Source organism: Furipterus horrens, unplaced genomic scaffold (genome assembly GCF_987537825.1).
Source record: "Furipterus horrens unplaced genomic scaffold, mFurHor1.1.pri manual_scaffold_4, whole genome shotgun sequence".
In the NCBI taxonomy this organism is placed as follows: Eukaryota; Metazoa; Chordata; class Mammalia; order Chiroptera; family Furipteridae; genus Furipterus; species Furipterus horrens.
This window is the reverse complement of record NW_028327174.1, coordinates 140,556,236-140,566,677: the sequence shown is the minus strand read 5'-3', so window position 1 is coordinate 140,566,677 and position 10,442 is coordinate 140,556,236. Positions and strand designations below refer to the sequence as shown.

At 40.0% G+C, this 10,442-nt stretch overlaps 1 pseudogene; it reads left to right on the top strand.

Moving 5' to 3' along the window:
* The first annotated feature begins 2,548 nt into the window (after positions 1 to 2,548).
* Positions 2,549 to 8,098, top strand: LOC150012955 (non-histone chromosomal protein HMG-14 pseudogene; annotated as a pseudogene).
* Positions 8,099 to 10,442: the final 2,344 nt, after the last annotated feature.

The following is a 10,442-nucleotide window of genomic DNA, read 5'->3' as shown; positions in this document are numbered from 1 at the left end:
ATTAAAAAAAATAAAATATAATATAATACCATAGTGTCCTGGCTGATGTGGCTCAGTAGATTGAGCTCTGGTCTGTGAACCAAAGGGTCACTGGTTCAATTCCCAGTCAGGGCACATGCCTGGGATGCAGACCAGGTCCCCTGTTTGGGGCGCATAAGAGGCAACCACACATTCTCTCCTCTTTCTCCCTCCCTTCCCCTCATTCTAAAAATAAATAAATATTTTAAAATAAATAAAATACCATAGCAATTTCAAATTTGCTATAGGATACATCAGCAACTTCTACAAAAAAAAATTTCAATGACCAAGCTGGGTGATTCAGTTTAGGTAAAAAATGAAAGCGCAGTATAATAACACTAGTCTGCCCTGGCTAGTATAGTTTCAGTGGGGTGAGCCCTGGGCTGTGAACTGAAAGGTCACAGACTCGATTCCTGGTCAAGCACCCATGCCTGGTTGCAAACCAGATCCCTATTTGGGGGCATGCGAGAGGCAGTAGATCGATGTTTCTCTCCCTCTTTTTCCCTCCCTTCTCCTCTCTCTAAAAAACAAATAAAATCTAAAAAAAAAACTGCTATCCTATAAAGTCCATTTTATATGGGAGACAGTGAAGGCACAGATAGGTTAAGTAATTAGTCAGTATAGTCAGGGAGTGTCTGAGCTAAGGATTTCTTAACCACTCTTTTTTTTTTTTCTAAACTTCTGATTTTATTCTTTTTTTATTTGTTTGTTTGGTTGTTTTTAGAGAGAGGGGAAAGGAGAAAGAGAGGAGAGAAACATCACTGTGTGGTTGCCTCTCACTCGTGCCCCTAACTGGGGACCTGATGTGCAACCTAGTCATGTGCCCTGACTGGGAATCGAACCAGCGACTCTTGGCTCACAGGCCGACGTTCTTAACCACTCTTAACCACTATGTTCTATTGTGTTCTTTAATGTGACTATCAATTTAACTTATAAAGCATAATGCCAAGCAAATTGTAAGCTTTCTGATACCACAAAAATGCTATGTATTTTTACTAACGGAAGTCCATGCAGTGTTTATTTAGTAAATTTCTTTTGTTTATGAAATACAAAATCTTTTAATTGCAAAAGCAAGGCAAACTCAGGAGGAAGAAGGCAAAAAAGAGTAGAAAGTATAGCTTGCTACTAGTTTTAAGTTTTTGTAGCTGTAATGACTAGACCCCTGTCCAGCATGAGCAGCCACATAGGCTAGTGACTGGGTAAGAAATGGGTTTGGAATCAGGCAAAGCTGAATTCAAGTCCTAGTCTCACCACATGCTCCTTGGATAACTTGTACAAGTTATGAATTCTCTCCAGAATTTAGTTTTATCATCTCTAAAATAGAGATGAGTAATAGCACCTAATTCCTAGAGTTGTTTAGAAGATTAAGTATACCAAGTGCATTGCCTGGGACCTAGAAGACTTAATAAGTGATAGTTTCTTCTTTTAGTAAACTAATTTACTTATGAGAAACCCAGTCCTTTTTTTTATTTTTCACCTCCACGCATCTATCCTGCATACACAAAAAGCTCACATAAGGGTGTTTATGTGTGTTGCAAAGTTGTGGAGATGGGTAGGATTCTGTGCTCTCAGTCTTACCCTACTGATAGTATTGCTTGAAGCACTTACCTGGGCCCATGCTACCTGTGGTAGTCCCCATATTTTCCCACCAGGGCCAGTGTTGTTGCTGGATTTCCCCTTGTGCTGCTTATTATGATTGCAAGAAGCACCAAAGTAAAAAAATCATCAGAGAACTCTGGAGAACAAGATTTATTACAGATCCTGCTGGGTACACAGCACACCAGAGGACCACGCAGTGGGGTTGTGGGGAGGGGGGCCTTTATTAAAGTCAAGGGTACAGTGCCTAGAGTTTCATGTGTTTGCTGTTTATTGACAAATTTAAAATATAAAAGTGAAGATTAGGGTGTGAGAAAAAGTGGGGTCATTCAAATGGCCAGTTAGTTGGGTATCCCAGGCTTTCTAAAGGGAACCTCATGGGTGGGGCAGTCTGGTTTCTTATCTAGTTGTTTTATGGCAATATGTTTATTTGAGATGGATATTTTGGGGTTTGTTTGTTTAGGTTGTCAAATGATCTTTAATTGAAATATTTCCCTTTGTAGTTGTTAACTAGCTAGGCATGGCTCTGTATCACTGCTGACATCATCTATGATATCATGAGGGTGGCAGCTATCAACATCACAGCCCACAGACCCGGCAGTCCCCAAGATCTCTTTAGTGGTTCCAGAGAGTTCTCTAGTTAAAGATCGGTGCAGTGTTGACAATCTGTCAGGCAATGTTGACAACCTCATCAAAAGTGGTATTTCCATTGTGCTTAATGTTTTTTTGCTTCTTTCTGTCGGGTGGTGGTTCTTTGAGGGCTTTAATAATTAGGCAGAGGCAGAAGGCACTACCTCAATCTGGACCTGTCTGTTCTGAATGGTCAGTTTCACTGTCATCCTCACACCCTTCCAATCACAGGTTGCCCTGGGATGTCCTCACCAACCTTATTTGGAGACAGGCCCAGGGGCCGATCTTGGGGGCCAGGGCTGACATGGCACCGACTTCCCCTGCTGGTGCACCTCAGGTATACGACTTTGATCTCATTGAGGTTGAGCTTCGGCAGCATGGAGAAGGTGGCGGGTGTCCAATGAACCCAGATTCCAAACGGCTGAAGAATGTTGCACCCTTGCCTCCTCCAAGCCAAAAGCAGAAAGCTGGATGTCTGAAATGAATGTTTTAGTAATCAAAAGTTTAATGTCAAGGTTTATGTGACAAATTTCTATCTCAGAAACCTAATACTTTAAAACTGAATATTAGACACAGCCATTCCTAAAAAAGATCCTTCCATCAATTCCAGGGACCTTGAGCTCCAGCCTAACACTAGATTACTGAGCCCTTCCTTTGCTGTCTTTTATGCAATCCCTCCACATCCAAATGTCTGTTCATTTCTAGTGCACAAAAGTGCAAGCCTGACTTTCTATCCATGCAAGTTTTCCTTCCAATACAAAAACCACTTTTTTCCCAATAGGATTTTTTTAAAACTCTTGATGTAATAACTTTTTCCCCCCATACCCAGTTCCAGTTTTTTTGTTTGTTTGTTTGTTATTGGTTTTTTTTTTTAACATTTTAGAGATCTGAATAAGAATTTCATGAGGCTGAAAAATGATTTTCACTACTAAAATTGAGGACAAAGCTTAAAAATAACTTCTATGGACTAATGTTAAAAGTAAAGAAGTATCATACCTAAGAAACCGTATAGGCAAGTTCAAAGTTTCATTGAGAATGCCAGACAACAATGGATGTGGGTACTCAATTCTCTTTTGTTGAAGTCTATATATCATGTGAAAAAAATAACTAAGGAATTTTTTTAATGCCAATAATACAGCTTTTTCTTTCTTTCCTTTTCTTTTTTTTTGGAAGCTAACATAATCTGGCACCAGTACAGATCAAAATAAAGTTATCTGAAGCAGAAGTGATCTCTCATTGCCTCAAAGGCAATGAAATCAGTCGCTTGGTGTTTTTAGAGCAATCGAAGAGCCTTGCTGTCAGCTAATGCAACCCCCTCATTTCAGATGAGGAAAATAAGCCACCACCTAATTAATAACACAGCTGAGCCCAGAGTTGAAGTTTCCTGACTCCACTGTATTCCATTGCCCATGACATCATGGCTGTCACATAGTGACTGTCAAGACAGGCCCCAGGGAGCATGGGATGAGACCCAAGAGAAGCTAGACAGTGCTGTGAAAGGGAAATATGAGCACTGGGGCTGGAGACAATTTTGTTCAAGCTACTATACCTTCTGCTATGCTCTGAATGTTTGTGTCCCCCTAAAACTCATATGTTGGAACCTAAGTCTCAAGATAATGAATTAGGAGATGGGACCTTTGGAACCTGATTAGATCATAGGAGCAGAATTCTTATTGATGAGACTAGTGTCCTTATAAAAGAGGCCTCATGCCCTGGCTGGATAGCTCATTTGGTTAGAGCACCATCCTGATATGCCAAGATTGTGGATCTGATCCCCCATCAGAGCACATACAAGAATCAACCAATGAATTCATAAATAAGTGGAACAATAAATCAGTGTGTCTCTCTCTCTTTCTTTCTGTCTCTCTCTGCCCCCCGCCCCAAAATCCATCAATAAATTTTTTGTTTATTTTTTTTAAAGGAAAAGAAGAGGCTTCGCAGAGGAAGTTCCCTGCCCCTTCTGCCTTTTGAGGTTACAGTGAAAAGACAGCTGTCTAGCAAGTGGGCCTTTACCGGACACCAAATCTGCCAGCACCATGCCAGCACCATGATCTTGGACTTCCCAGCCCCTGGAACTGTGAGAAATCAATGATTGTGGTATATAAGCCAACCATTCTATGATATTTTGTTATAGCAGCCCAAATGAACTAACACACCTTTGTTGGCCCGAGGTAATTCACCTATATAAAGGGGGCCTAATCCTTCCCTCACAGGGCTATTTTGAAGATATTTTAAAATGTAATAATGCATGTAAGATCTCTGTCGCTATGTTGGAATGCAACAGGCACAAAATGTAAGATAGCGTTCTTCCTTCTCTCAGTTGCATTCACATACAAGTCAGCTCCAAGGCCAAAAATAACAAGCACAAAGAGTTGAGAGACAATGAAATCTGTGAGCATTATTGTTGGTATACTTTGTTGGGATTAAGGCAGACCAGGCCTGTCCCTCATTGTGTCAGTTGTCTGATGAAGAATCCGTTCCAAGTTCTGCATCGAGGAATGGTGCATGCAGTCCCAGTCGGGTTTCCAGCCTGCACACCCTTCCTACTGGCTTCCCACTCATTTCCCAAGGGCAGGCTCAGTCCTCTTCTAGTTCCCAGAGTCAGTCTTGACCTGGGGCCAGATGTGCTCAGATGACTCCAACTCCACATTTGGCTGCCAGTCTAATCCTGAGCTACTGCCCAAGCCTTGATGGCTGGGCTTCTGCTTTCGCTCCTACCTGATTCCCTGCCCCACTGACCTGCTTTCTACTCTTCCCTAACTTCCATGTCGTTCTGCCAAACACATCTGATAGGAAGCCCACCACCTTGTCACCTGGGCCCTTCTAGTAATCAGAAATTACAATGACTTCCTGGCACATGTTTTCTCAAAAGGCCCTATCTATGTTACTGATTCTGACCTTAGCTATGCTGAGAACTTAAATGGAGACAGAGAGTGGTAAAAGTTAAGTCACCTCTGACATGTTCAGAAGAGAAGCCCACAAGCTCTTCTTGCTTCTGAAGGACTGACCCTGTTACCCTCCTTCCTGAAACTTGGCTATTCAGCTCTGTCTTTTATGTGAGCGACCACAATGAATATAATTTTTTCTTAAGTGACAGATGTTTCTGGTGCTTACACCCATATGAACGTTATCCACTAAAGATCTCAACTGTTGATTATTTATCTTATCTTAAAGCATAAGAATGTACACTGGTGATTAAGATAGATACTTTCTCCAGGTTAGTAACAATAACTTCTTTGGTCATATTTATTTATTTATTCATCCAATCATCCACCTATCTGTATTGAGCATTTACTACATACTTGGCACTATCCATGGTGGGATTACAGAAATATAGCAGACAGCATCCCTGCTTTTCAACCTTGTAGACCAGTGAAGTTAACTGCCATACCAAAACATAATCAATACAAAGGGCTAAGAGCTGTAATGGAGGCACAATATGGGTCAATGAGAGGACAGAGATGGGAGCAAATGACTATTTTCCAAAGGGGTTGGGAAGTCTTCACAGAGTAGCTAATGTTTAAAATGAGTATTGAAGAATGAGGATCAATTCACCAAGAGAATAAGAGTAGTGCTGCTTTAAAAATAAAAACACTGCAAAAATAGCAAATTTGTTAACTAATCAACTTTGCAATCCCATTTCTGGGGTTTATCCAACAGATGCACACGTGTATGTAACAAATGACTTATGTATAAGATTAATCATTGCAGCATTGTTTGCTAGAGTAAGAGATGGAAAAGAATCCATGTGAAAATTAATGTGCACTGGTTAAATACATATGGTATATCTACCTGATGGAAGACTCTGCAACTGTAAAAAGAATGAAGTTCTATTTACCAATATGAAAGATCTTTAAGATACAATGCTAAGTTTTAAAAAGCAACACTTAGAATAATACTGTCTTTTGTTTTAAGTGGGATAAAATGAGAATGTATATTCATATTAATTCACATTTATATTGAAAAATCTAAAGTTATAAATATCTGATAAAAGTGGTGTGGGATGGTAGAACTTAAAAGACAGTAAAACAGGTGAGAGTAGGACTTTTCACTGAAAACTTGTATTTATGTTTTTAATTAAAATATTATCTTTTTTTGAATGTAAATAAGTTTTCAAAGAATATATCACAAGCAAACAACAAAGTAAGCTACAGGGCTCAAAAGACAATATTTTTTTTAAAAATCGCTCTATGAGTCAGATATTTTGCTGGCAAAAGAAAATGAGAGAATGTTTTGCTTCACCTCCCTCTTATGTGGGCAGCAATAATTTAACAGCTAACTGCTCACAGCGATTTCAAAATTTGAGAATACCTTTAAAAACACAGATATGAGTGGAGATTTACAGCTGGTGGAAAAGCAAAACACTATTGGCAGGGAAACCTAACACACAGATTGTGAGACAGAATTTTTATTCCTTCTTATCTGGGTGTATTCATTCAATTTAAACAACATTCCTTCAGCCTTATTTCTGAAAGGATAAAAGCGTTTTTCATTCAAAACACTAAAAGAAAACAAATAAGACAGCATACCCTTAAGCCATCTTAAAATAAAATTTAAAAAATTCATGTAACTTTGAACATTAGAAGCCTCCCTTGTGGAAAATGTAAGATACAAGGCTGAAAAGTCTTGACTTCCCAGGCAATGGGCCAAGATTTTTACGGGTTTTTTTTTCCATCCTTCCAAGCATCAGTGTACTCCTCTTTAAAAGAACAATAGCCCCCTATTAGACATTCCATGCCATCTGATTATTATAAAATCCATTCAGACACTCAAATAAAAGAAGATAATTATAATTAAGTAAAAATCAGTATCATTCAAATAAGTGTCCTCTGATATTTATTATTACCTGAGAGTTCAGTTCTCAGTTTAATAGTTTCAAAACTTTTTGTTTTCAATTCACCAGAGAATGACCAGATTTGGGGGGGACTGGGTCATTCTACCAAAACTCAGAAGAATTTTAATTTTTATAGACAGCTGTTGTTACTGGATGTCCATTGCTACCTCCCTTCCTTGGGAGAACTATTCTCCCATTCACTTGCCAACTTTGATTTTGATTCTGATGGAGCTGTCAATCACAATATCTAACCATGTGGACACTAGGTGATCTAGAACTGGCCAAATGTAGTAGCAGCTCACTCCTCTGGCCCCATACATTGGTTCAAAGAAATGGGACACTATGCGATGAGCATGTATGTGTTCCAAGCTGGATTAAACATTGTCTTGTGTTGTTGCTATTTGGAGCTAGATAAGAAGGGGCCTTGCCTCTCAGATCTCGAAAGCTACAAAGACATGAATATGGGACAGTCAGCAGCCATATAAAGTATATGTGCATTTTATAAAATTTGGAAGGTCACTCAAACATTTTTTAAATTAGCCCCAGCATTAAGGGGATGGAGGTGCGGAGGAGGAAGGGTGAAGAACGGGGGTGGGAGGTGAGCTCCCAATCAGGTTTAATTCTGTTCTTCCACCACCCCCACAGCAGGTAAAGCAGCTTGTGTAGCGGCCAGGCAGCCCAGGTTCCCCAGGGCTCAGCCCCATCGCTCTCTCGCTCAAAAGGAGGGTCAGTTCCACCCAGGGGGCGGGCAAGGAGGAGCCCAAGAGGAGATAGGCCAGGTTGTCAGCTAAATCTGCTCCTGCGAAAGTGGAAACGAAGCCAAAAAAGGCGGCAGAAAAGGACAAATCTGCAGACAAAAAACAAAAGTGCAAATGAAAGGGAAAGGGGGAGCAAAGAGAAAACAGGCTGAAGTGGCTAACCAGGAACCTAAAGAAAGCCCACCTGCGGGAAACTGAGAAACTAAACAGAGGAGAGAGTCCAACCACAGATGAGACAAGAAAAACGAGCAAGTCTGATTAATATCATATACCAGGTCTTACCAGACGTCCCTATCTTCCTTCTTGTACAATTCAGAGGAATATTTTTATCAATTATGGTGTAAGCGAAAGTTTTTTAGTAGCTCTAGAAACATTTTTAAGGAGGGAATGCCACCTAATCCCATCTTTAGAAGTATAAATGTTTTGTTTTGTTTTTTAAGAAAAATAAGATTTCATTTACTTTTATAAAGAGGGGAAGTGAGGCAGAAAGAGAGGGAGAGAAACATTGATGTGGGAGAGAAACATCAATCGGCTGCCTTTCCCACATGCCCCAGGGGACCAAGCTCACAACCCAGGCTTGTACCTTGACTGGAAATCAAACTGGGGACCCTTGACCCTTCCCTTTGCCGTGTGACACCCAAATGACTGATTCACACCAGTGAGGTGAAATCATTTGCTGGTTGTTTATTTTTTTAATACAACCAGGAAATAGTGGGATATTGAATATGTGAGGTTTTGATTGTCTTGGGGATCAGCTGAATGCTCCATAAATGGTGGTAGTTTTTATGTCCCATAACACAAAGCACACAAAATGGCAATTTGGAGTTAGTTGTGTATTTAAGTTGCCTTAAATATTTTGAATTATTTCTAGTCCCATGTTTTTGGTAGAATTGTTTCCTAAAGAAAGCCACTCCTTGATTTTGGCTCTCCCTGGCGGAATTCTGTGCACTCTGTAACATCTTCGGTGTGGTAGTCTATTTTTCCTAGTAACTTGGTTAATGTGCTGTGAAAGATTTAAAATTTGATTATGTGGTATATATGATATTAAATTGTGAATTAATGGGACTTTGACGTAACAGTGTATCAACATCAACATTTGAAGATATTCGTACTTGATATTTTATTAAGGAACATTATCCTCCAAATTTTAAGCTGGAAAATCACCAGAATAACTGTTTAGAAAATAGTCACAACTACGGTTTTGGTACAATGTTAAGAATTGTGCACAAATCAAAATATCTGTGTATTTATCCTCAAAACAACCAATAAACTCTCAATTATGAAAGAAACAAAATTTATCTTATGGTACTGGCATTATAAATGATTTTTTTAAATCACTATAATTCAGTACTATAATTTTTATTTTTTACCTAAAAAACCAAATAGGCCAATTAAACTTTTGAGGTAATAGAGTATCAGGACAACTTAAAATATTTGCACAGAACGGTCTTTGGGAAAAACTTCATAGAACTGAGGAATGCTCGCTGAACCTTAAATGCTTTGGATGAACAGAGAACTATAATGACCACATTTGTGCAGAAAAGGAGGCAGGCAAGAAGGTCAACTTGACAGGAACAAGAGATAAGTGACAGCAAACAGTTAAGTGGGCCAAAACCATAAGATTCATATATGAGAGTCTTGCGACTATGGGAGGAGAAGGCATTGACTTAAGGTAAGGGGTGCTAGAAAAGGAGCCCCCCTGAAGTAGATATCTAGGAGGAAGAAGGGAGGAGGACTGGAGTGAGGGGGCCTTGCAGCAGACATGTACACTAGACATATTTTCATGCTGCATTGGTTTCTATGTAAATAAACCCTCTGTGTGCCCCTACAGCACCCAGCAGCTCATCTCCACAGCCACACTGAGTTAGACCAGAAGTGGAGATAGGACAGGACCATCTGAATGCGGACCAATGGCTTAGCATGGCTTGGTGTGTAGAGCCTTTCCCAGATAAGGAATACTGGACCAATCCTCTCCTCTCTTTTTCTGCCTCTGGCTTTTGCTGTCTCTCAAGAGATCCAGAGGGAAGTTTCTTGTAGCTCCATGAGCAGATCTGAAAGGTTATGAAGTAGACTGTAGGTCAGGGATGCCAAATAAAATACAGGACAGTTAAATTTGAATTTCAGATAAATGACAAGATTTTTTAGTATAACTATGTACCAGGTAGTGAATGGGATATACTTATACTGAGAAGTTATTTGTTCATTATTTATCTCTGGAATTCAAATTTAACTGGATGTCCTGTGTTTTTCATTTGCTAAATCTGGCAACCATGTCAAGAGCTTTTCTGCAACATGTGAAAATCAAGTATGTGGGGCAAAGCAGAGCAGATCTCTCCTTTCCTGCCCTGAAGAGGAAGGTAGACCACTGTCTCTGGGGCTGGGAGACTGTGGCCTGATGCTGCAAGTGTCCCTCCTGTCCTCTCTTTGCTGGAACCCCCCCTAAGCTATTGTACAGCACTTACAGTTGCTTCTGGGGAATTTTTGCTGGTCAGTCTTCCCTGACCGACACACATTGTACTATAAGTGAAGTACAGAGGTTGATCATCAGTGGTCAGACTGTGTTGGACAGTGGTCAGACTGTAACTGTGTTGGACTTTATTCTTTAT